We start from the raw sequence: 24464 nt of genomic DNA, 5'->3' as shown, positions 1-24464 counted from the left end.
CTTGAACTCCTGACCTCAAGTGATCCACCTGGTTCGGCCTTCTGAAGTGCTGGGATTTGGGACTACAGGCGTGAGCCACCGCGCCTGGCCCTCTTTATATATATATTTCTTTCTTTCTTTTTTTGTTTTTTTGAGATAGTCTCGTTCTGTTGCCCAGGCTGGAGTGCGGTGGCATGATCTCAGCTCATTGCAACCTCCGCCTCCCGGGTTCAAGTGATTCTCCCACCTCAGCCTCCAAGTAGCTGAGATTATAGGCTAGTGCCACCACGCCCAGCTAATTTTGTATTAGTAGAGATGGGGGTTTCACTGCGTTGGCCAGGCTGGTCTTGAACTCCTGACTTCAAGTGATCTGCCTGCCTCAGCCTCCTAAAGTGCTGGGATTACAGGCGTGAGCCACCACACCTGGCCTCTTTGTATATTTCTGTTCCTTGCTTGGCACCTGAAGGCATATGAGTTGTTAGAGTAATAGACTGTGCTGCTGTTCCAGATACCCCTGACAATACTGTGGCTTAAAAATGAAAGAAGTTTGTTTCTCTCTCACCTAAAACCTGTAGGTAAACATTCCCAGTCAGTAAGTAGCTGTACCCCAAATGGTCATGAAGAGCCTTAGGTTCCTTCCGACAAGTTGTTCCCTCATCTTCAGCTGGTTGTTTGCATGATCATAGATGAGTCACAATGAATGACTCCTGCTGTCAGGAAAGGAAAGCAAATCAAACAAGCAAACATGAGGGAGGCATGGACCTATTTTAAGTGTAGAGTTTGGTGAGTTACAATGAATATATACACCTGTGCAAGCACCACCCAAATCAAGATCCAGAATTTAGGTTGTCAACCTCTTTTTTTAATTCGTTGTTTCGGTGAAGATACTTTGCCCCTGAATTTGTGGATAGCATTAAGCCAAGAAGAATAACAATCATGTTGAGTAGCATGAGAATCCAAAGGCATCTTAAGAATCCAGAGATATGAGATGAATATAATTTAGTGGGGGTAAGTGCAAGCCTTGCCCTTGAATTAAAAAATCAACCTCAGGCTGGGCAGTGGTGGCTCAGGCCTATAATTCTAGTGCTTTGAGATCAGGGTGAGAGCATCGCTTGAGGCCAGGAGTTCAAGATCATCAGCCTGGGCTACATAGTGATGCTACGTGTCCACAGATATTTTTTAAAATTAGGTGGGCATGGTGGTGTGTGCTTGTAGTCCCAGCTACTCAGGAGGCTGAGGTGGGAGGTTTGCTTGAACCCAGGAGTTTGAGGCTGCAGTGAGCTATGATCGTGACCAGCCAATAACCAGAGTGAGACCCTGTCTCAAAAAACAGAAAAAGTAAAGAAACCAAAAGTCAAATTCACAAGGTAAAGAAAAACATACAAAACAAATGTGTAGCTTAATAAATCACATAAGAGAATTTTATTGTAGCTACCACTCAGCCAACTAATCAAGAAATGAAACTTTTCTAGCCCCCACTGTTGCAATCACAGCTCCCTCATATCTGCCTTAAGTAACCGCTAGCCTGACTTATAACAATTACTTCCTCACACTTATTTATAGTTCTATCACCTAAATAAATGTTCATCCTTAGATATTATCATTGAATCTTCCCCATTTTATAATTTGATACGTCTTTTTTAGTCTGCAGATTCCTTTTCTTTTTTCTTTTCTTTTCTTTTTGAGACAGAGTCTCGCTCTGTTGCCCAGGCTGGAGTGCAATGGCGCGATCTCGGCTCACTGAAACCTCTGCCTCCCAGGTTCAGGCGATTCTCCTGCCTCAGCCTCTCGAGTAGCTGGTATTACAGACACGTGCCACCACGCGCGGCTAATTTTTTCTATTTTTAGTAGAGACGGGGTTTCACCATGTTAGCCAGGATGGTCTCGATCTCCTGACCTCATGATCTTCCCACTTCAGCCTCCCAAAGTGCTGTGACTACAGGTGTGAGCCACCACACCAGCCTACAGATCCCTTTTCTATCCCTTTATTTTCTTTACAATTTTTCCATTGCAGAACTGGCACTTTTTGACCAATAGAGTTTCCTACAGTCTGGATTTTGTTGACTGCATAATACTTATTGCTCAGTTTAACAATTGTCTCTGTCCTCATTATTTCCTGCAAATTCATAACTGGATTCAGGTACTTGATCAGACTCAGGTTTGATTCCTTTGGCAAGGAGGTGGTAGTGTTCTTTCAGCAGGAAAAATATATTATCTGGTCGTTCCTCTTTTTGTGGTTTCCAGAGCTGCTGATATGTAGGGCCTAAATCTATTAATTTATTAAGGGTTTCAAAATAGTAATATTACATTTTGGTCATTGTTGCTTTATTGTTTTACTTGTATTACTTTTAAGAAGGTACACCTCCTCTAATCTATAATTTGATTATCGTAAGTGTACAGTTAATATAATTAAGGCAAATAAATATGCAGTTAATGTAATTAAGGCAAAACAAATGCTTGCCTTTTTATTTATTTAGTCTTTTAAGAAAATTGTTTTCCTAATATCCTCCAAAGGTGACTAGTTTCTTTGATAGCATTATAAAGTCTTAAGTTTAAGCATGTTTAATAAGTGCAGAGTTAGGGAGTCTCTAAGACCACCTTCATTTCTGACACCAAACGCACTGTTCAGGGGTTTCCAAGACCACCCTCCTTGCTGATTTCAATTTCAAGTCTGGGGGTCCCCAAGGCAACCCCCGGGTTTGAGAAATTCCCTGGAAGGACTCACAGAACGCATTGAAGTCTGTTATACCCACAGTTATGGTGTATTATAGTATAATGATATTCTGGAAGAGGTCCAGATTAAAGTCAGTCAAAAAAGCAGCACATAAATCAGAGTCCAAGTAAGCGCCATGTGTAGATCTTACATTTGTCCTCTCCCAGTGAAGTGGTGGACAGTGCTACATGCTTCTAACAAGACTATCACTTTCTTCCTCTTCTTATAAGGCCACTAATTTCGTCATGAGGGGCCTACCCTCATGATCTGATCTAACCCAAATTGCCTCCCAAAAGCCTCATCTCCAAATACCATCGCACTTGGGATGAGATCTTCAACATATGAATTTTAGGGGGACATAAACATTCAGTTCATAACATGGGCTATATAGATGGGCCACAGGTGGTTATCAACTCCCTAAACATTTATATTCAAAGTTTTATACAGGTATGTTCATTTTCCTAGTAGGAGTTTTTGTTCTCATTGACATCCGAAAGAGATTACTAACCCACATTTTAAAAACCACTTTCATAAATTATGAAAAATTGCAAAAGGGAGCACATCTTTCTCCCCCTTTCAATATGAGGATAAATGAATGAATAAATGTTTCTCTTTTTTAGAAGATATAAAGTAAGAAGAATGATTTGAAAAGATATAAATTTTTCCTCCTTTTTCTATTACTGTTTTATATGATTTTCCTGGAAATTTGAGTTTGTGGAACAGCTGTGAGTTTATTTGCCATGAAAATACGGAACCAGCTGTAGAGACTATGAGAAGTGATAGGCGTGGGGGGTACTGAAAAGAATATATAGTATATATGTGGGCAAGTGGAAATCTTGTAGGCAAGTTAAGGACAAGAATTTCTGCTGTCTTTTCACCTTTAAGAAACTTCAATTGATTGTCTTGGTCCACTTAATCTGATAGCAACTTCTTTACTTCTTCCAAATGATGTCATTCTAATGATGGAATAAAACTAGAGGTGCTGCAACATTAATGATTAGTTCAATAAATTGCAAAGTTGTCTCAGGACAGGCGTGGGGTCAGGATGAAGTGTTTCTGTCAGATTTGAATCATCTTAGCTAGCTTTTCAGATTCAGTTATTTCCAGCTAGCACCTTTCCGCTTTCGTTAGAATAAAAGACATGTGACTGCTGAAAGAACCATGTATATGGCTATATTCTAAAACGCAACTGCAGCATTTTCAGCTCTAGGTAGGTTCCTGAAGCTTTGTGTTCTGCACCCACAGCCCTCAATGTGATTCAGAGCTGGACTCATTGAATTTTCAGAGCTGTCAGAAATTAATCCTCAGAAACATTAAAAATAGGTAGACCAAACTCTGCAGCTCTGCTGAGAAAAATTACATGTATACTTGTTAGCTAGGCAGCCCAGAGGGCTCATAAGGGAATTGGCCAGCAGGGAAAGGCCTGTGGAGGTGAAAATCAGGGCAGCATTGTCCCTCTATGTGTGCACAGTGTAAAAACTTCTAACAGCATGTTTCTCTCTTAACAATTTATTGATCTGAAATCAGGTTAATTTAACTCAACAGCCTTTTATTTTTATTTTTATTTTTTTGAGATGGAGTCTTGCTCTGTCGCTCAGACTGGAGTGCAGTGGCACAATGTCGGTTAACTGCAAGCTCTGCCTCCTGGGTTCACACCATTCTCCTGCCTCAGCCTCCTGAGCAGCTGGGACTACAGGTGCCCGGCTAATTTTTTTGTATTTTTTTAATAGAGACGTGGTTTCACCGTGTTAGCCAGGATGGTCTCCATCTCCTGACCTCGTGATCCGCCTGCCTCGGCCTCCCAAAGTGCTGGGATTACAGGCGTGAGCCACTGTGCCTGGCCTCAACAGCCATTTTGAAGGCAGATTGATAAAATGCAGCTTGAGGGTTATAGACAGCCAAGAAGAGGGAGCATTCCCATCTTGGTTGGGATTTAGTGGTTGAAAGTTTGTAGTTAAGTGTGTCCCAGTCTTCTTAGCATCATTGGGCTGAATTGTCCTTGGCTTCTGTCTTGCACACAGTCCCTCCTTTGTTACCCAGTGGGCCAACCGTGGTCTGGCAGTGGCTTTGCGGTGCTTGGAAAGTTACTCTAAGGAGGTAGCTCCCTATGCTTCAGGTTTGCACAGTGATATGAGACCTTGTACATTCCTTGTGATATATTTATATATTTCATTACTTTTTTCCTGTGGACTATGTATTTCTAAATGATATGTTTCTGTAACTGCCTTTTCTAATCAAAACCTACCAAGTTCTATAGTAAGAGGCTCTAAGTATTTTATAGTTAAAGCTTCTGATTTGAGATCATGAAAAAATGCCTACTAAAACCACAATAGGTCAGACACAGTGGCTAGCACCTGTAATCCCAGAGACTTGGGCCAGGAATTTGGGACAAGCCTTGGCAACATAGTGAGATCCCATCTCTACCAAAAAAAAAAAAAAAAAAATTAACCAGGCATGGTAGCACATGCCTGTAGGCCCAACTACTTGGGAAGTGCAGGAGTGAAGATTGCTTGAGCCCAGGTGTTTGAGGCTGCAGTGAACTATGATTGCACCACTACACTTCAACCTGAGCAACAAAGTGGAGCCTTGTTTCTAAAAACAAAACAGGCCAGACATGGTGGCTCACGCCTGTAATCCTAGCACTTTGTGAGGGCGAGGCAGGCGTATCACTTGAGGTCAGGAGTTTGAAACCAGCCTGGCCAACATGGCAAAACCCTGTCTCTACTAGAAATACAAAAATCAGCTGGATGTGGTGGTGTGTGCCTGTAATCCCAGCTTCTCGGGAGGCTGAGACATGAGAATTGCTTGAACCCCAGCAGGTGGAGGTTGCAGTGAGTTGAGATGGAGCCTCTGTACTCCAGCCTGCACCACCTGGGTGATGGAGCAAGACTGCATCTCAAAAAATAAAAATAAAAATAAAATAAAATAAAACTAAACTAAAGCACAACAAATTATAAATAATTTTCAAGAATATGCCTAAAAATATTAAATTATAAGTTCTAAAGTGCCAGAGAATCAACAAAATGTATACTTTCAAAGAAATTTGGAAATGTTAAAACACTTAAGTATTATAAATAAATATAAATAAAATTCTCAATATTTCTTCCCTCGAAGGAAAGCTGGATTTAGATTTGACTATAGACTAAAGATGAAACTGTAATGAGTGGTGAATCAACTATAGCCTGATATGTCATGGACCAGATTAATGTGTCAGTTCATTTGATCATAATCTACTTATATATCAGAGCATGAATTTAAAATTTTAATGTATAATTTTAGAGTAAATTATTTTTTCAAAAAAGGAGTCTTAATTTTCCTAAAAATGAACATGGAAAACCTTATCTAAAGCAAAATATACTTATAGCTGTTCATTTAGGATGTATTCTAAAATTCCTAGGGACTTTAAAACAACAACAAAAAAATTTTTTTTTTTTTTTTCCAAGACGGAGTCTTGCTGTCACCCAGGCTGGAGTGCAGTGGTGCAACCTTGGCTCACTGCAACCTCTGCCTCCCTGGTTCAAGCAATTCTCCTGCCTCAGCCGCCTGAGTAGCTGGGATTACAGGAGTGAGCCACTGCATCCAGCCAACAAAAAATTTTTATATTTATTTTTTGCTTTATTATTTAGCAATTGTTCTTCATAGATTTAATCTGTATGATACTAAGTCATCATTCTGTTTCTGCAAACACACCTTAGCAAAATGAGCTAAGTATTATATAATTAGGAAACAACAATATTGAATTCATTCATAATAGTTCTTTTTCCTGTATTGTTTCAGAAACATTAAGATAAAAGAAACTTATAGTTCATTTTTACTATAATAATTTTTTTGTTAGTCAATATTTCTGGTAGACTTATATTGCTAAGACACCAAGTTCTAGCTATAGAAAATGAAGGCTAAACTACTCAAGTTTAATATTCTTTCATCATATAGTTCTTCCTCTAAATTGGTTAAATCTAATTATTATTCCTATGCAATCAAATCATGCAGACAGAATTGAAAATATAATTTTGATTTTGAAAGAGTATACCTTTGATTTTTCTAGAAAATGAGATGTGCATATCTCTAGGATGAATAATTTCCAAGTATGCATTTAAAATTCTTTTAGATATTGATTTTTAAATCATGTTTCAGAAACCATTATAGTTATGCTTACAAACACAATAACAGCCATCTCTGTAGAATTCAGTAATAGCTGTTGGACCAGAGAAATAATGTACTTCATTTTAAAAACAATTTAACATCAGCTATATATGCGCTCATACATTTGGATTTTCAATGTTTGATTAATAGAAAAATACATAGAAATAGTCTTACGTGACATTCTAGGAAATTAAACTTTGCTGAGTCATTTATTAGAACAGAGAGACCAAATCATTAATCTGTTTTAACTTTATAGTAGTCATTAGGAGCTACTGACACAGTTGAATTTTCCTTGAAAATGTTTCTTAATTGAAAAAATACTCAGATGCTAAGTCTAAAAGATTATTAAAAACCATGCAATTTATTCTCTGCTTTGTAAAAATTGAGTCATTAGTCAAGACTTTTAAAAAACTTGAATTATTTCTTTCTTGTAGTTGATGGTTATTAATTTTGAGAAACCGATACTGAGCAAAAGTGAATAGCGTGCTGATCTTGCAAAAACTCAAGCTATTGTTTTTATTTTCCTAAGGCTTGCATTTTAATGTTGTTTTCTTTATACATTAATAACTCAATGAACAAGCCCTTTAGGAATGAAGTTTCATTGTAACTCATTTGACTGATTTCAGACATATACATGTACATTAATCACGTGAAGCAGAGCTCCGCGCTTATGTTAATGGGAGATAAAAATTTCTCTTTCAGCCGTGTTCATGTATTACATCTACCTGAGGGGCAGGCATAAAGATCATTCTGGAATATGTGAAAATTGGTTAAATCTGTCTCCCTGATCCCCATCCTTTCATTTTCTTCTCTATTCGTTTCACTGAATGAGTGAATGACTCTTTTAATCATTTTGGATAGTTAGGACTTTTTGGGAACATCAGAAGGATATGGGCCTTATATTTTCCAATTTATAAGAACAGAAAGAGAGGGAGGAAGAGGATTCTTGCCTATATTGATTTTTATGCTGCAGGTGCCCTGGGAGCTCTCAGTGTGCACATGCCAACACACCCAAGAAATGAGCTGGTTAGCCTGCGTTGTTTGTAGTAGTATTTGAACTTCTCAGTGGTGCTTTCCCACTTAACCTTTATAGCATCTCTGTATGTCCTGCCTCACTTCCTGGAGCCTTTCTCTGCCATTCTTCACTCTGTCTGAATGGGAGCTGTGCTTCTCACAGGAGACTGCTGCCTAATGTCACTGCCAGTCAGCTTCCAAACACCATAGGCAATGTCACTCTTTTCACACAGCTTCTACCTTGGAAAAAGCAGAACTGAGGAAGTTTGAAAGCTGCACAATTTTTTTTTTTCAATGTGAAAGTTTAGATACTGTAAGTGTCTTTGAGTACTTATACTTACTACTTATCTCTTGGGTGGTACTTAGCACTTTAATGCATTATTTTTCTCCCACATAGGGCACTTCTCTTTTAATTTTCTCATTTTGGCAAGTTCATCTTTCAGAACTGCTAGATCACAGGAGATCATCATTGACAGACACTGAAATCCTCTTTGTTCTAAAGCCAAGTATATGACTAGACCAATGAGAATTAAGGAGACCTGAAAGGCTTTTGGCAAGATAGCATCAACATTCCCAGAACTTGGCAGGAAGGAAACTAGGAGGTGAAGACATCCATTTAAATGATTAGGGTTGGCGGGGGGAACCTCCTCAGGGTAAAGGCGGCCTTTCTAGCCGTTATCTCTGCTCCCACAACCAGCTGGAGTCTAGGCCCCCTTAACTGTCAAGTCCAAAATCTCCACCATTACACTGATGGTAAAAATGGTTCCCACAGACCGTTTGCCTTCAGAAGGTTATTATTAACATGCACATGTCACATATTATCTGAAAGCAGCCTGTCTCCACCCAGCTTCTTTCTATAATATCATTTGGCCTGTGGATTAGCTAAATTAGCCTCTAAATACTGATGGCAGGAAAATCCGTCAACTATTGGGGTGTGGTACAGGTGGGAAAGAAGTATACACCTGGGTTCGGGGGGTGAAGGCAAAATAATGACCCAGGATCAAGCAGGACCAAGGTAGAATTTCAACCATGATAGGTCCATTGCCTGATGTTCATGACAAGTCAGTACTCCAAGACACCAGGTTGCAGCAGAGAAAGAGGTTTAATCTTAGGGTCACCCAAAACCTCAAATACATATCTCCATGAGGAGTTTAGGGCAAGGGTTTTTAAGGGTTTTGGGGTAGGCTGAAATTTGGAGATCATTGATTCATTGAAGAGTGCAGGGTGACGTCGTGGGACAGGGAGATGAAGAAACTGCGTTATCATGCAGATTCATTTCCTATATGAAGGGTCACTGGAATTGGGGATTTGGAAAAAAACCTCTTAAGCAATTCCTAAATGAAAGCCTTATGATTCTAACGTCAGAGATCCTATCTATAAGAGCAATGGGGATACAAATTAATTCTCAAGCAGATTCTAACGTCGGAAATCCTATCCATCAGGAAAATGGGAGTGCAAACGGTCAGTATCTAGTGCTACCTGACTTTCAATTACAAGGAAGTGGGCCAAAGTGCAGCTTGATCCATGGTTAATTATATGTCTTTCCAGAATTTTTCTTAATCCTGTGAGGATGGCTTCAGGATAAGGAATTTTGGAGGCCAAGAACTTCAAGGGGAGAAAACCTTAAAAAAAAACTGCAAGATCCTAAGGAGAAAAGAGAACAGAGATGAACAGAGAGGGAAAGAGAAGAGCTGCCTGTTTCTGAAACCAAAGAATTGTTGAAGGACAACTGGAATTTAGTTGTGATTTTTGATTAATAATGTATTTTTAAATTCTTTTTTTTTTTGCCCTCAGAAAATCAGGCAGAAAAGAATTTTTTTTTTTTTTTTTTTTTTTGAGACCGAGTCTCGCTCTGTCACCCAGGCTGGAGTGCAGTGGCGTGATCTCGGCTCACTGCAAGCTCCGCCTCCTGGGTTCATGCCATTCTCCTGCCTCAGCCTCCCGAGTGGCTGGGACTACAGGCGCCTGCCACCACACCCGGCTAATTTTTTGTATTTTTAGTGGAGACAGGTTTTCACTGTGTTAGCCAGGATGGTCTCAATCTCCTGACCTCGTGATCTGCCTGCCTCGGCCTCCCAAAGTGCTGGGATTACAAGCGTGAGCCACGGCGCCCGGCTAAGAATGTGTTTTTTTAAGTAAATTGAAATGAGGAGCTCAAAGGTCTCTGAAGGTTACTGAAGGTATAGAGGCTCTTATTATATCTCTTAATTTTTCTCTCATAGAAATTTACTAGTAAGTGAATTATTACACTAGTCTGAGACTATTTCTCTTCCAGAAAAAGAGAAAGACAAAGATAGATAGGTCTTTTTGATTTTTGACAACTCCTTATGAGCCTTTAGGACTCACATTCTCAGCCAAATATGAGACTAACCCAGAGAAGTATTGTGCTGGAGTGATCTGAATGGTTTAATGCTGAAAAGAATGGATTTAAGAAACAGGCAAAGAAAAAAAAATACAAAATACCAAACAAACTCTAGAATCTACTAATAATAAAATATCTAATGTCTTGCACTCTATAGAGTGCTTTCCCCAGACGCATATTATCTCATCTGAAGTCCTCATGACAACAGCTCTGTGAGATAGAAGGGGAGGAATTGTTCTTGTCTTACAGATATTTGAGGTTCAAAAACAATAAGATGCTTGTTCAAGACCACACTGCCTCTCTGTGGCTGATCTGAGACTTGAACTAGATCTTTCGACGCCCAGTGTGAGATTTATATTCTACTTCTGCCCAAAGCCGTGGCAAACTTACATTTTCTTTATGGTATGTCATATGTATCTTCAGAAACAGACTCAGAGACAGAATTTAGTGTTCAGGCAGTATTATGGAGCGCCCTTGGGATCAACATTGTGGAAGGGAGAGGGCAGGAGCTGATTAGGCAAGGGAGAAGTGAGCTGGAATGCAGGAGCAGCAGCCTAGGCCAATGCCATGGAGAGATGGGGAGTGGAGATGACCCATCAGAGCTGCCATGCACTGGACTGCACTGGGCCAAAATGGCTGGGCCCACTTCATCACTGAAAGCCAGCTGCCCTTAGGAAGGCAGCCGGGACTAGTACTTTATTGAAGGGCCATGCGGTGAGTGGCACGTCTCTGTAGCCACCATGAAGAAGGAGGTGAGGTTGTGACTCATCTTGCTTAGCTTCCAAAAAAGAAAAGAAAAGAAAAGAAAATCTGTAGTTATCTTAGTGTCGATTAGAAGCTTCTGAGAATGCTTGCTGATAATGGCCATGTAAAAACAGAAAACTCTAGTCTACCTTCTGCAGGTCTCACCATTGTAGTCTCGGCATTGCTTATCTACATTCCAAAAGAAAAGAGGCTAAGCCTCTTTCTTAACAGGTGCTAAAGAAGAGTCAGAATAGAAGGCATTATGCTCAACATAAGCATAAGGCATAGCAAGAGCATAAGGCCTGATTCCATCATCGGTGTCCCTAGAGCAGTACTTCTCAGTCCTAGTGGGCCTGTCCCTCAGTTGGGGATCTTGTGAAAATGCAGGCTCTGCTTTATGGGTCTGGGGGTGGGGCCCAACATCCTGCATTTGTATCAAGTTGATGCTTTTGGTCCTCTGGCCACATTTTGAGTAGCAAGGCCGCTCAAACTCCTCATTCTAACTTGGTCTTCTTTGACCCAGTATCTTTATTTTGCCTCTACTCCACAAACCAGGGTGAGAAATTTATTCTCTCAAAGTTGTGGAGGCTAGAAATCTAAAATTATGTTGTCGGCAGAGCTATGCTCTTTCTGAAAGCCTTTAGGGGAGGATCCTTTTTTGTTTATTTCACTTTCGGGTAGTTCCAGGCATTTCCTAACTGTTGGCAGTATCACTCCAGTCCCTGCCTCCATCTTCCTAAACATTTTGGGAAGTGCTAATCAAGACTTCTAAAAACAGCCTATACCTTCTGACTCCTGACCCTTTTATTATGCTCTTTGTATTGTGTTTTGCTCCCTTTAGTGAGCCTGTCTTCTTTACCCCAAACTTCTCCAGAGCAGGTGTTAAAGGAGTCCTGATCCAGACCTCAAGGGAACATTCTTGGATTTCCTGCAAGAAAAAATTCAGGGCGAGTCCATAGAGTAAAGTGAAAGCAAGTTTATTATTATTGTTATTATTATCTTTATATATATTATATTATATTATTCATTTAAATAAAAGAATGGCTAGTCCATAGACAGAGCAGCCCCAAGGACTGCTGGTTGCCCATTTTTATGTTTATTTCTTGATGATATGCTAAACAACAGGTGGATTATTCATGCCTCTCCTTTTTAGACCATATAGGGGTAACTTCCTGACATTGGCATGGTATCCGTAAACTGTCATGGCGCTGGTGGGAGTGTAGCAGTGAGGACGACCAGAGGTCCCTCTCATCAACATCTTGGTTTTGGTGGGTTTTATCTGGCTTCTTTACTGCAACCTGTTTTAACAGCAAGATCTTTATGACCTGTATCTTGTGCTGACCTCCTATCTCATCCTGTGACTTAGAATGCCTTAACCGGCTATAGAGCCCTTACCAGGATTACTGTGGTTTGATGAAAATGCAGACCTCTCTCTTCTCCTGTGTGTTCTTTGCTGGTAACTTAATGACACGCTAGTATTTTTGCTAGATAGGGATTGCTGATATTTTGGTTAGTGTTATAAATTTCCGGTGTGCTACGTATGTTTATTGCGGCACTATTCACAATAGCAAAGACTTGGAACCAACCCAATTGTCCATCAATGATAGACTGGATTAAGAAAATGTGGCACATATACACCATGAAATACGATGCAGCCATAAAAAAGGATGAGTTCATGTCCTTTGTAGGAAACCATCATTCTCAGCAAACTGTCGCAAGGACAAAAACCAAACACCGCATGTTCTCACTCATAGGTGGGAATTGAGCAATGAGAACACTTGGACACAGGAAGGGGAACATCACACACCGGGGCCTGTCGTGGGGTGGGGGGATGGGGGAGGGGATAGCATTAGGAGATATACCTAATGGAAATGATGAGTTAATGTGTGCAGCACACCAACATGGCACATGTATACATATGTAACAAACCTGCATGTTGTGCACACGTACCCTAGAACTTAAAGTATAATCATGAAGGGATGGCCTGCCCCTCCACACCTGTGGGTGTTCCTCCTTAGGTGGAACAAGAGACTTGAGAAAAGAAATGAGACACAGAGACAAAGTATAGAGAAAGAAAAAGTGGGCCCAGGGGACCGGCGCTCAGCTTACAGAGGACCCACGCCAGCACCGGTCTCTGAGTTCCCTTAGTATTTATTGATAATTATCTTTACCATCTTAAAGATAAGGGAGTGGCAGGACAATAGGATCATTGTAGGGAGGAAATCGGCAGTAAGACATATGAACAAAAAACCTCTGTGACATGAATAAGTTTAAAGGAAAATGCTGTGCCTTGAGATGCATATGCAAACATCTCCATAAACCTTTTAGCAGCATTGTTTCAGCCTATCACATGGGGAGAAACCTTGGACAATACCTAGCTTTCCTAGGCAGAGGTCCCTGCGACCTTTGACCTTTGGCCGTTGGCCGTGTACGTGTCCCTGGGTAGTTGAAATTAAGAGAATGGTGATGACTTTTAACCAACAAGCTGCCTTCAGGCACTTGTTTAACAAAGGCACATCCTGCACAGCCCAAAATCCATTAAACCTTGAGTCAACGCAGCACATGTCTCTTGCAAGGACAGGGTTGGGGGTAAGGTCACAGATTAACAGCATCTCAAATACAGAACAAAATGGAGTCTCTTATGTCTACTTCTTTCTATATAGACACAGTAACAGGCTGATCTCTCTTTCTTTTCCCCATATAATAAAATAAAAATAAATACATTTCCAATGTGGTTTAATTATAATATTTTTATCAGTGATTTAGAACATAGTCTTCACTCTTTTTCTTCAAATCTCCTCTCTTCTCTTACTCCCTGAAGCAAATTCTGCCAAATAGAAGACTGCCGTTTGCTCAGCCACCTGGAAGTGCTTTCTGAGCCTAGACCAGAACTCTGCTCTCTGATGTGTCCCATTCTCGGAGCAGATTTTACTCCCTCATGTCAGTCACAGTCAAGGGTTTGACTTCACTTCCTATTAACCCTGTTTTTAGCACCAGGAAGAAGGATATCAGACATATTCTTTCTTTTATGAAAGTCTAGTTTCACTCCACATTACCCAAAAGTCCTCTATATGGTACATCTTAAATTTGTAAAACAATCTTATCTGAATCTCAGTGTCTTTCTCTAGGTACGGTTTTTATGTTGTTGGATATGTTTTATTAACTGTTTATAATTTACACTTTCTAATGTGGTTTTGTGTACAATTAGATGGCAAGAAAGAGACGATGGCTATGGGAAATGTATGGATACATCTATGCACATAAAGGCATCGTTCTGTATCCCACGTAGCACCATCACAGCCATTTAAAACGCTTGAATCATTCTGGGTAACTAGATTGTGATTTTAAACAGCTCAGAAGTGACATTTTATTTATTAATTCAACAAATAATTATTGAGTGTCTACTATGTGTTACGGACTGTCCTAGACACTCATCTACCAGCCTTAAACTTTTAAATGATCTATTTCTAACATCTTCTACATTTCCTTTTGCTTTATCCTTTCAATAGTACTCTGACATGAGTCTAACCTTTTCTTGGCATCATGGGGCTGGAGACAACACGGTGGGTTGAAAAGGCACTGTGTTGGAAGTCAAGAGAACTGGACTGTAGCTTCAGTTTTACTAAAAATGATTTGTGGGACCCTACATATTTCTTTTCAGGTTGTTTTATGTAAAAGTTCCTTGTAAACTGTAGAATGCCATAAACATTTAAAGCACCATCATTATGGGCATTCATTTTAATACAGGTAATAATACACATATTTCTTCAGTAACAACTCAAATATATGGAATTGTTTGCCCTTTGCTAAATGGACCAAGATTTCAGAGCTTTTAACACGTGGATATATGTGTGTATGAAGCAAGGTTGGGTAAATTGTGGGTGAGGGGACTGGAAGAGACTCACCACTCTTGTAGATCTATTCTGGAGAGAGGTAGAGTGAATTTTCATACTGTTTTCCTTCTATTTTCAGAAAGACTTGTAGGGATAAGCTGTCGTTTAAAAAATGTGATCATGCTAAAGGAAAGCCTGTAATTTTAAAGCTTTTCCTTTTTTTTGTGCAGTTCAACAGTAATGACCTTGAATAGAAAGCCCTTTGTTTAGCAAGGAATTCATATTTTGGATGTGCAAAGGTAGACCTAAAACTTAGTTTGAGGCAAGGGTGAAGAACAAAACTATTCTGCAGAAGGACTAACAGAATTTGGAGGTAGGAGACTGGCAGTCAGAGCAGGTAGAATGTGTGTATGTTTGGTGGGGTGGGGGGGGGGTGCATCTGTGCCTCAGAGAAAAACCCAGGAAGATGGAAACAATGTAGGCCTAACATAGAGGTGGAAATGGCTGAATGAGCTTTTAGAATATTTTATTTAAATATTAAGCTGTAATCCTTCATTATCCTCAACTATCAGTACAAATCTACCATAAACAGGAGATCCGTGTTCATAATGATAATGGGGTTTGAGGAGCAATGCACCCCTCCTCTAAGACTCCCTCTGCTATGCTGATGTGTTGGTGGAAGGAACATATTGAGGGAAGACTGAGACCTGTTGTCCGAGCAGTTGAGGCTGGCAGAAGCCCAGAGCCAGGGATCAGGGGACAAAGAAAGATGCTCACAGAACAGGAACTCATTTAGCCAAGTGTAAATCTCCTGAAATTCCAAAGAAATATTGGAAAGACTTCTGTACATTATATGCTATAAGTAAGGTGAGGGTTTGAGTCATTTACATTTTCATTTTAAAGGACAACATGATCACATAAAATATTATAAATTAGTATAATAGATAACAATGTATGTACTGACAAAATTAAACAGATAAATCATATTTACATATGTCCTATTTACACATGTCCTATTTACACAAGGTCTCTTTTTTAAAAAAAGGACATATTTACATCATGTCCTATTTACACAAGGTCTCTTTTTTAAAAGAACAGTTGTTAAAGACACAGATTTTAAAAATATTTTTTTCTCCTTTACCAGAGGTAAGTCCTTTCTTGAAATAGGAGTACAGTCATGCACCACATAACGAAGTTTTTTTTGTCAATGACAGGCCACATATTTGACAGTGGTTCCATAGGATTATAATGCAGTGTTTTAACCATATCTTTTCTATGTTTGGATATGTTTAGATACACAAATACTTACTATTGTATTACAATTGCCTACAATATGCAGTACAGAAATATTCTGTACAGGTTTGTAGCCTAGGAGCAATAGACTGTGCCATATATCCTAGGTATGTAGTTGGCTGTCCCATCGAAGTTTGTGGAAATAGACGCTGTGATATTTGCACACTGATGAAACTGCCTAACAACACATTTCTCTGAATATATTCCAGACTTTAAGTGATGCATGACTGTATATCATTACCATGTATTCGATGTATACAGGATATATAATTTTGTATATTTTAAAGCTTTAAATAGATGATATATTGTATACAATCTTCTATAACTTTATTTTTCATCAGTATTATGTCTTGACATGTATCTATTTTGATACATAAGATCATTTTAACTGTTCTATGATAATTGATTGAACAAACCATAGTTTTTAAATCCATATTCCTACTACAGGACAGTTATTTCCACTTTTTTTTGAGACGGAGTCTCGCTCTGTTGCCAGGCTGGAGTGCAGTGGCGTGATCTTGGCTTATTGCAACCTCTGCCTCCCCGTTCAAGCATTCTCCTGCCTCCGCCTCTGGAGTAGCTGGGACTACAGGCGTGCAGCACCTCACCACTTTTGTGCTACTACAGTGTGGCTATATATATATATTTTGAGACAGTCCTGCCCTGTCGCCCAGGCTGGAGTACAATTGCATGATCTCGGCTCACTGCAACCTACACCTCCTGGGTTCAAGTGATTCTCCTGCCTCAGCCTCCTCAGTAGCTGGGATTATAGGCACCTACCACCACGCCCGGCTAAGTTTTGTAGAGACTGGCTAATTTTTGTATTTTCACCATGTTGGCCAGACTGGTCTTGAACTCCTGACCTCAGGTGATCCCCTGCTTCAGCCTCCCAAAGTGCTGGGATTACAGGCATGAGCCACTGCACCCAGTCTGCATAGAAGGTCCTTAATGCCTAATGAAAATGATTTCCCCTTGATTTTTTTTTCACGATTGTATCTGCCATTCTTGACTTCTTGGTCTTCCATATAAGTGAGAGTCAGCTTTTGAAAATTCTATATAGTTTCCAGTTTGGATTTTGATTGGAATTACATCTTTTATGATTTTCAACACATTTCCCTTTTTTTTTTTTTTTTTGGTAGATTTGGGGTCTCACTATTTTTCCCAGGCTGGTCTCAAATTCCTGAACTCAAGAAATACTCTCATCTCACCCTCCCAAAGTGTTGGGATTACAGGTATGAGCCACCACCCTTGGCTAAAGTTTCAGTTTCTATCATAAGGTCTTGAATACCATTGCAATTTGCAATTTAATACTGGATATCTTATAATTTGCTGCTATTACAAATAGTTCTTTTGTTAATCACATTTTCTAAAAGTTGATTTGATTTTACTTATTGATTTTATGCCTAGCAAATTTACTGAACTCTCTTTTTAATACTAATAGTTTATAGACTTTCTCAAATTTTTCTATTGAATCAATTGCATAGTCAATGAATACTGAGAGTCTTATTTCTTTCTTTTACTTATTTTTAAATCTTTATGTATTTTTTTCTCTTGCTTATTGTATGGCCTAAGACATCCAGCACAACTTTGAACAGCAGCCTTCTTGACTTATTCCTCACTTGTGAAGAAATGGTTGTAATACTTCCCATTAATTACAATGTCCTAAAAATGACCCTTTTATCATGTCGAGAAAGTTTGCTTTCTTTAGAAAGAAAGTTTGTTATTTTATCTTTCTGTCTCTGTTCTGTATGGTTTCTTCATGTCTAGTTTAATAATTTTCTCTTCAACTGAATATAATCTGCTTTGTAAAGTATCCATTGAGTCATTACTTTCAATAAATATGTTTTTTTTTCAAGAAGTTCTTTTCCCCCCAGCTTTATTGAGCTATGACTGACAAATAAAACGGTAAGTATCTTTCAGGTTTATAACATAATGTTTTGTGCATATTTATTGTGAAATGATTACCACAGTCAAGCTAATTATCATATACATTACCTCACATAGTTTCCTTCAAGTCTGCTGTTTCTTTTTTATTTTCTGCCTGAACTATCCATCCTTGAAAATGAGGTATTGAAGTCTCTACTAGTATTATATTACTGTTTGTTTTCCCCTCAGCTCTGTTAATATTTGCTTTGTATGTTTAGGTGCTCTGACTTTGGGTGCATATATATTTATAATTGTTATAGCTTCTTGATGAATTGACCTCTTTATTATTATATAATGTCCTCTTTATCTCTTGTGACAGTATTTGAGTTAAAATCTGTTTTGGCTGACATAAGTATAGCCACCCCTGCTCTCTGCTGTTTACCATTTGCATGGAATATACTTTTACATTCCTTCCCTTTCGCCTATGTTTGTTCTTTAAAGATAAAATAGGTCTCTTGTAGGTAGCATATAGTTGGATTAAAAGAATCCATTCAGCTGTTCTGTGTCTTTTGATTGAAGAATTCAATCTATTTACATTTAAAGTAATTATTGATAAGTAAAGACTTTCTATTGACATTTTATTCATTGTTTTCTGATTGTTTTGTAGTTCCTTTCTTCCATTCTTGCTATCTACATTTGTGATATGATGATATTTTTGGAGGGTTATGCTTTGATTCTCTTTTCTTTATCTTTTGTATATCTACTATAGTTTTTGTTTGGTTTTGTTTGGTGTGGGATTACCATGGGGCTTCCATAAAACATTTTATAGTTATAGTAGTCTATTTTAAGCTAGGAACAACTTCATTTCAACCGCATACAAAAGCATTACACTTTCACTTCTCATCTCCTCACATGTTATTTTAATGATGTCATAATTTATATATTTTATACTGCATATATTCATTAATTTCATTATTGTAGCTATAGTTATTTTTAATACTTTCATCTTTTAATTCTTATACTGAGGTTGAAAGTCCTTTAAACACCACTACTACAATATTATTCTGAATTTGACTATATTCTTACCTTTACAGTGCATTTTATACTTTCATATGTTTTCATGTTTTAGTTAGTATTCTTTTGTTTCAACTAGAAAGACTCCTTTTAGCATTTATTGTAAGGCAGGTCTTGTGGTGATGAACTTCCTCAGCTTTTGTTTGTCTGGGAGTCTTTATCTCTCCTTTATTTCTGTGCAGCTTTGCTGGGTATAGTATTCTTGGTTAGCAGTTTCTGTCTTTCATTACTTTTATTATATCAACCCACCCTCTCCTGGTCTGCAAAGGTTTTGTGAGAAATCAACTGATAGTCTTATGGAAGTATGCATGTATGTGATAAATAGCTTTTCTCTAGCTGCTTTCAAAGTTCTCGCTTTATTTTTCACTTTTGAGAATATGATTATAATATTATAATATGTTTTGGTGAAAATCTCTTTATGTTTAATTATTTGGGGTTCTTTGGGCTTCAAGGATCTGAATGTTCATTTACGTATCCAGGTTTGGAAAGTGTTCTGACATTATTTCTGTAAATATGCTGTTTATTTTACTTTCTCTGTTCTTTCTCAAACTCCTATAATGCATATATTGCTTCCGTTGATGCTGTCCCATAAGTCTCATAAGCTTTTTTCATTCTTTTTTTAAACATTTATTCCTCTAACTGAATAATTTCCCACAATCTGTTTTCGAACTCACTGACTCTTTCTTCTATTTGATCAAGTTCTGCCACCGAAGCTCTCTATGGAATTTTTTTAGTTCAGTCATTGTATTCTTCAGCCCCAGAATTTATGTTTGACTTTTTATGGCTTCTATCTCTTTGGTGAACTTCTCATTTTGTTCATATATTGTTTTCCTGATTTCATTTTGTTGTCTGTGTTCTAGTATCACTGACTGAACTTCTTTAAGATGATTGTTTTGAAATATTTGTCACATAGTTTCTAGGTCTCGAATTCTTTAGGGTCAGTAACTAGTGCTTTATTTTGTTCCTTTGTTGGTATCAAGTTCCCCTGATTGTGATCATTGTGGATTTACGTTGGTGTCTGTGCATTTGAGGAAGTAGGCATCTCTTGCAGTCTTTGCAACTGACTGCAGCATGGAAAACTGTTTACAAATCAGCCTGTCCAGGGATTCAGGCTGGAACAGCTGGTGAGGCCTATGAGCAGGTTTGCTGCTGAAGTCCTTGGGTAGACTGTCTTGGTGACTCATCTGTGGGTATTTGGGCCTGATACCTTGGTCCATAAGACATGGGCCTGGTTCTGGGGCAGTCCTGGAGCCTCCCTTTGTGGAAGGTGTCCTGGAGCTGAGGTAGGCTTGTATGGAGTCCGGGTGCTTAGGGGCCGGCCTGGGGGCGTTGTGGGGCTGGCCTGTTGTTGGAGTGGGCTTGGAGCTATAGGGGCTGGCCTGGCTCTAAGGTTCACTGGGGCTGGTCTAGTCCTGTGGTCTGTGGCAAAGTTGGGTGATCAGTCTCCTTCCCCCACACAGATGGTCTCTCTCTGTGCATGCTGCACAGGCTTGGGTCATGGGTGAATGATATGGGTAATATGAAACTGTCTTTCTTTCCCTCGTCAACGTGTTTTTTCTTATTTCTGTGTTCCACACAGGTGCCATAACCTTTCCCCTGGGTTCCTTAGCTCTTGTGAAGGTATCTTCATGCATGGATGGTAGTTCAAATTGATGTTTCTTTGAAAGGTACGTGCTGAAAGCTCCTATTCTGTGCTATCTTGTTAATGTCACTCCCAGATACTCGGGTTTTCAAGGCATTATTCACAGAGTTGTGTTCATTTTATGGTTTCAATTTCTTTTTTAATTCTTAAATATTCTTGAAGAATGTATTTTATAGATTTTAGCAGATATTTCTATTACCTGAAATTTTTTGTTTTGTTTTGATTTGGTTTTGGTTTTGATTCCCATCATAATTTTTATGTGTTTGTTGAATCTCACTTATGGTAGATTATTTCCTCAAGATTTACTAACTTGGGATTATGAATTCATCCTCTGTGAGACATTATCTGTGCAAGTCTATAAAGGCTAATATAAGGATATAACATTCTGGACTTATATAAGGATATAACATTCTGGGAGGACTAAGTTGGGGATATGTGTTTTAGAGAAGATTATGTTTGCTTCTTCCAATTACAACAGAGGTATCATATTCTAAGATAAATTTTTAGGTAAATTTCTTGGCTTGGGAGTTTATAGACCACAGAAAGTCTAAATTTGTGGTACAAATCCAAATGGATGTCACACACACACATACATATATACACACATACTCATATATATGCATACATACTTTCTTAAAATATCTGAGCTTAGAAATAAGAATATAGGCCAGGCACAGTGGCTCACGCCTGTGGTCCCAGCACTTTGGGAGGCCGAGATGGGTGGATCTCTTGAGGTTAGGAGTTTGAGACAAGCCTGGCCAGCGTGGCAAAACGTCATCTCTACAGAAAATTCAAAAATTAGCTGGGCGTAGTGGCAGGAGCTGTAATCCCAGCTACTTAGGAGGCTAAGGCATGAGAATCACTTGAACCTGGGAGGTGGAGGCAGCCTGAGTGATGGTGAGTGTGACTCCATCTCAAAACAATGAAAAATAAATAAATAAAATAGGAAAGTAATCTTGTTAAAATTACATGTGAATTATAGAAAAATGGGTTCTGAGTAGATAAGGATCTCTGCGATGACTGAAATTTATGAGATCAAGACGTATCTATCACTTGTTGAATAATTAATGAGTTTCAGGCTATGTGCTAGAGTATACTTGTTTACTTAAAACTTCCAGTAATTTTGTGAAGTGGTTATTATTTTTTATATTTTAAAGATGAATAAACTGAGAATAAATGGTAGCATCAGGCTATTTTACTCAAATGTCACCTCTTACTGAATATATTCATTGCTGTTTCTCTTCCTCTGACAATAATTCTCTTAACTTCCCTGATTTATTTTTTCCTTTAGAACTTCTCATCCTCTACTATATTATAAATTTTCCTTTATTATTGTTTGTCCCACCTACTCCCCAAGAATGAAAGCTCCATTTAGACAGGTTTCTGTTTTTACTGTTATTTTTTTTATTACCTAGAATATTTCCTCACATAGTGAGTACTCAATAAATATTTGTGAATGAATGAATTATTCAAATGAGATGCTCTGTGCTTTTTTCTATACACGTCTTACTTCTAAACTTTAATTTATGAATCTGCGACAACTGTTTGTCTTTAGTTCCTTAAAGGCCTTTAAAAATAGTGGGGTTTTTTTTTTTCAAGTTAACTGTGTTCTGAGAAGGTGAGGTTGCCAAATAAATTAATTCCAATGTGTGAGGTGTTTCTGTGTATGTTTGTGTCTGTGAAAGTACGCACTTGTGAATAAATAATGCTCGACTTCCAGCAAATTAAATGCTATTTGAAAGCATATGGCAATATATAAAGTACTGTTCAGGTGGGATGTATTGATATTATTATTCTGTTGCTATATGAGGGTTGTCAGCAAGTTAGATCCATGTTACCACGTTAGGGCACTTTTAGCAAGCTGAAAGCATGAAAATGAATGTTATCAATCAGTTTGCTTTCTTATGTGCTCAATATAAGTGTCCATCTTACTTTTGGCCTCCATCCTGTCTTCACACTGCCTACACAGGGAAAGAGAGAGAACAATAGAAATATAGAGGTAGGACAGAGACCAGGAGGCGAGAAAGCAGACTTAGAGATAGATAAAGAGGTATGTATGTGTGTTTGTGTGTGTATATAGTATGTGGTGACAGAGCAAAAGAAAAAGGGTCAGAAATGTCAGCAAAGTATTTGAAAGAGAGAGTAGGAAGAAGAGTAAAGATATTGCAATAAGCAAGAATGTGCTATGAATAAAATTGATAAGACTGGTAAACATGCAGGACTTAATATCTGAAGGCAAACCTACAGAAGTTCTACAGTTATCTTGCTATGGCTGTTGACTTAGTCTGTTTGTGTTGCTGTAAAGGAATACCTGATGCTGGGTAATGTGTAAAGAAAAGGGATTTATTTGGCTCACAGTTCTGCAGGCTGCACAAGAAGCATAGAACCAGCATCTGCTTCTGGTGAGGGCTTCAGGCTGTTTTCACTCCTAGTGGAAGGCAAAGGGGAGATGGTCTGTGCAGAAATCACATGGCAATAATGGAGGCAAGAAGGGGAGGGAGGTGCCAGACTCTTTTAACAAAAAGCCCCTGTGAGAACAAATACAGTGAGAACTCACTATCTCAAGAATGGCACTAAGCAATTCATGAGAAATCCACCCTCATTACTCAGACTCCTCCCTTCAGGCCCCACCTCCAACACTGAGGATCAAATTTTAATATTAGACTTGACAGAGCCAAACAAAATGTATACAAACCATAACATTCCACCCTTAGCCCCCAAATCTCACATCTTTCTCATATTGCAAAATGCAGTCATCTCATCCTAATAATCCTGGAAAGTCTTAATTTATTTCAGCATCAACTCAGAAGTCCAAAGTCTCACCTGAGACTCAAGGCAAGTTCCTTTCAGCTGTGAGCCAGTAATATCTAAATAAGGGTTTTACTCCCAAGGTACAATGGTGATACAGGCAGGAAAACAATGGTAATACAGGAAAACAATCCTATTCCAAGAGGGAGAAAATGGCCAAAAGAAAAGGGTAACAGGCTCCCACACAAGTCTGAAACCCAGCAGGGCAGACATTAATCTCTAAGTCTCCAAAATCATATTCCTTGTCTTCATGTCCCACATCTTAGGCACAGTGGTGTGAGGGGTGGGTTCCCAAGGCCTTGGGCAGCCTAATCCCCAAGGCTTTGCTGGGCAGAGCCCATGTGGCTGCTCTCACGGGTTGGAGTTTAATGCTTGTTGCTTTTTTAGGCTGAGATTGCATCATGTTGGTGACTCCATAATTCTGGGGTCTGGAGTGCTGTGGCCCTGCTTTCATGGCTCCATTAGGCAGTGCCTTGGTAAAGTGCTCTCTGCAGAGCTCCAACTCCACATTTATGCTCTGCATTGCCTTGGTTGAGTCTCTCTGTGGGGGCCCCACACCTGCAGTAGGCTTCTGCCTGAGCATCCAGACTTTTAGATACATCCTCTGAAATCTAGGTGGAAACTGCCAAGCCTCCCCAACTCTTACATTCTGCACACCTTCAGACTTAACAGCACGTGGAAGATGCCAAGGCTTCCAGCTGGAGTGGCAGACCAAGTAGCATCTGGGGCCTTTTGAGCTGTGGCAGAGATTCAGGGAATATACTTCAGAGGTCAGCAGCACCTCAGGCCATTTCCCCAAAACCATTCTGTCCTCCTAGGCCTCTGGAGCTGTGATGGGAGGGGCAGCCTCAAATATTTCTGAAATAATTTTCGGTCCTTTTTCCCATTGTCTTTACTATAAGCACCTGGCTCCATTTTATCCACACCGATTGCTCTAGCAAGTGGTTGCTCTGCAGCATCTTTGGATTCCTCATCTGAAAATATTCTTTCCTT

General features: G+C 39.1%; 1 protein-coding gene across 5 annotated transcripts in view; it reads left to right on the top strand.

Annotated features, from left to right (window-relative positions):
• Positions 1 to 24464, top strand: part of LOC106994212 (uncharacterized) — a 395709-nt gene that overhangs the window by 14629 nt on the left and 356616 nt on the right. For 4 of the 5 annotated variants that reach the window (XM_077974171.1, XM_077974169.1, XM_077974172.1 and 1 more), the window contains exons 4-5: positions 17221 to 17313; positions 20601 to 20688. The gene's annotated coding sequence lies outside the window, so the exon portion shown is untranslated. The remainder of the gene's footprint in view (positions 1 to 17220; positions 17314 to 20600; positions 20689 to 24464) is intronic. The other variant, XM_077974173.1, reaches the window with a different exon arrangement.

This window comes from Macaca mulatta, chromosome 17, assembly GCF_049350105.2.
Source record: "Macaca mulatta isolate MMU2019108-1 chromosome 17, T2T-MMU8v2.0, whole genome shotgun sequence".
Lineage (NCBI taxonomy): Eukaryota > Metazoa > Chordata > Mammalia > Primates > Cercopithecidae > Macaca > Macaca mulatta.
Note: the sequence above shows the minus strand (reverse complement) of the source record. Positions and strands in the feature narration are given on the sequence as shown.